The sequence below is a fragment of the Dufourea novaeangliae genome, unplaced genomic scaffold (genome assembly GCF_001272555.1).
Source record: "Dufourea novaeangliae isolate 0120121106 unplaced genomic scaffold, ASM127255v1 scaffold86, whole genome shotgun sequence".
Classification (NCBI taxonomy): domain Eukaryota; kingdom Metazoa; phylum Arthropoda; class Insecta; order Hymenoptera; family Halictidae; genus Dufourea; species Dufourea novaeangliae.
The window spans coordinates 92859-95940 of NW_015373958.1; positions in this window are offsets into that span (position 1 = coordinate 92859).

Sequence of the window (3082 nt, forward strand, 5' to 3'; positions counted from 1 at the left end):
TGTGCATTATGTGTTGAACACAGATTAACAATTGGTATTGATTGTACTGAATAAATATAACTTGTTAATGTAAAAATTCAAATTTATCATAATATTTGAAGTATACATTATAAAATTTGAGTTTTGTTATTGAGAATATAAGTTTACGTTTTCATGAGTTATCAGTGAAAATAATATATTTAAATTCATTTACTACCTATTATTTATGTCATATTAAATACATACATATTACAGAACCTCATACATTTGCGTTTTTATTAAGAACTCTGTTTACAACCAGTTACTTAATTGGTGACACATACGACACCAAGTTACTGTTTATGCACAAAAAAGTTCTGTTACTTTTCTAGGGTTACAAACCTTATTTTAGCTATTTCAAACATTGCCAGAACTACTGCAATAGGGAAGTACTTCAAAAGGGGAATATTCTATACATACATATAGTGTTGTACGGGGTGTCTGTTCCTTATTGGCGCATTCTCTTTTGTTGATCGCTGGCCTCCTACCTCAAGCGAACCTTTGTTTATGGAAGGAATCTGATTTGCTTCTCTATGCTTTAAGATTTGTGCATAGTTTCGTTGAAATACGTAAGTGCACTAACACCTTGGCAATAATAATGGATGCCTTTAAATTTACACCACTGAAGATGAAATGAAATGCTTTATGTAGAATGCTTCACTCGTGACTCTGTTCAGATCTGTTTGCTTCCAAATCTCTTTCTGCTTACCCTTTTCATAATTTCATTCGCGCTTTTTTCGTACATCCCCACCGTCCATATAGAAACACACCCCAATATATCTTTTTCTGTTCCATCCTTGCATAACATTCTTCTTGCATTCCCAGAAAACGTTCTCTCACGCATGCGTGAAGTCATTTATTCGTCTCAAGCATTCGACGCAGAACACTCAACCCTCTTCATTTACATCTGAACCTCAATCAGGTCATACCCAAAAACTCCCTCGCTTCATTCGTTTAAGGGGGTGCTCCCATTTGGAGAGATAGAGACATTTTTTTTTATTGTATTGTCTGAAAACATAATATTTCAAAATGCTACGCCTGAATTTGATGAATTTACAAAGTTACAACGATTTCGAGAAAGCGGTTTACCTCTAGAAATGCTAAGGTTAAGCATTCTTTAGTACTTAGGGGGTCATGCTCAGTCAGGAGGCCGAAAAAAGAGTGTTCTTTAGGAATTTTTTCCTAGAAAACTATAGGACCTTTTTCAAAAAATGTGTTTGTGTTTCAAAGTTTACAGTTTCTAGATTATAGTATAATTTTTTTATTTAAAAATATTTATTAGTAAATAAATGGTGAGCGATCTCCCGGATGTCTCTCCACGAAAAGTGGTTTGCCGTGATCACTGTAACTTCGTAACGGTTCATTTGCAATTAAAAATTCATAAGATTTATGTAATGAAAGAACCAATTTTGTCCTTGAACGTGGGGTTTTTCGAAATATTGATTAGGAACAAAATAGCTGATGTTTTCCTGAAAAAGTGCGATTTTCACCTAACAAATCACTCCTTTTTGGTCAATTAAAAAAAAAGTATGGAACGAACAAAAGAATTCTTCGTTCAAGGACAAGTTTTTCTGATTTGAAATAAGGCGCAAAAGGCTTCATGTAAATCGACACAGTAGTTTTCCAGAAATATTCATCACCGATTTGAAAAATATAGTTTCGAGAAAAACGCGTTTAAAGTTTCAAGTCAAGCTTACACTTATATAAAATGTTCATTTTTTAACGCCTGTAACTCTGTCATTTTTAATTGGATTACCATTGAAACTTGCACAAAATATTCTCAATGATGTACTTAAAGAAAATGTAGAAAGTGAAAAATCGATTTTTTGAAAATTTCTGACTGAGCATGACCCCTTAAATTATGCACCAAAATTGCCAAAGATCGCAGTCGTGGTTTCTTCTTTTGTTTTGTTCGTCGATTTAATTAATTAGTTTAATTCGCAATTTTATTACATAATAATTAGATAGCACGCTTCGGACGGTGATTGACAGTATACAGTCATGTACAGTAAAAACTGTAAATGCGTTAACCCTTCGACTGCGTCGCGCTCAGAAGCAGGACCCTCGCTGTGTATGGTGTTATGATGGTCTTTATTAATAATTTTTAAAACATCCAATTGTTTGTGTAAATTTTATAAAATGTGGCAACTGTAGTTATCACAGAAGGAACGTGTGATGGTTGCAAAGCAATGGCAAATTCAAAGTGATTATTTCTGAATTTTTTGTTACAACGAATGCTGTTCGCAGTCAATGGATCAAGACGCCTGCCATGATAGTTTCACAGTGAGTTAACCAATCTATGCATTTCAGATTCTGCGTAGAGGAGATCGGAATAAGATAATAGGTCGGCTAAGATGCCGAATGTTATTTTTTGCTTTTATTACTTAATACATGCCGATTTCTCTTGTTTTCATACCTTTGCTTATCAACCGCTAATATAGTTTAGTATGGTAAAGTAAACATTAGATAATGTAGTAGAAAGTTAGAATAAAATCATGATTTCATGCGGGTGGCTTATAATAATCTAATATCAATTAGTAATTAAAAGTTTAAATAAAGGTAAGTTTTGCATGGGATGTAAATTTTGGCGTTTATCAGACTACAGAATTGACTATCACCACGAACAAGCTAGTTAGTGCTATCACATAGTGGTTTAAAATAAAATTGCTGTCTCAATTTTATTTCCATGTTATTTATCCACATAGTCTACATGTGGTAAGATGGCGGGGATAAGATTTTGATGTATGAACTTGTCATCTTCCCAGGATAATTCATTCACTTTATAACTTGTACATTTGACAGTTATTTATGCATTTTACAATAAAAATACTAAAAGTAGAAAAGAAAGAGGCAATACAAGACAAAAAAATTGTCGATATTATTATGAGTCCAGGATGTGATGAATTGTATGCAGATCTTCATTTGAAGGACTGGATACAATGTTTCAAGTGTTTAAACGGGTGGCATGAACCATGCACTAATAAGTATCGAAGGGCTAAGTTACTCACACATCAAAATTGTATTCATTAAATTAACATAGTCACAAATTAGTTTTTAATTTTAT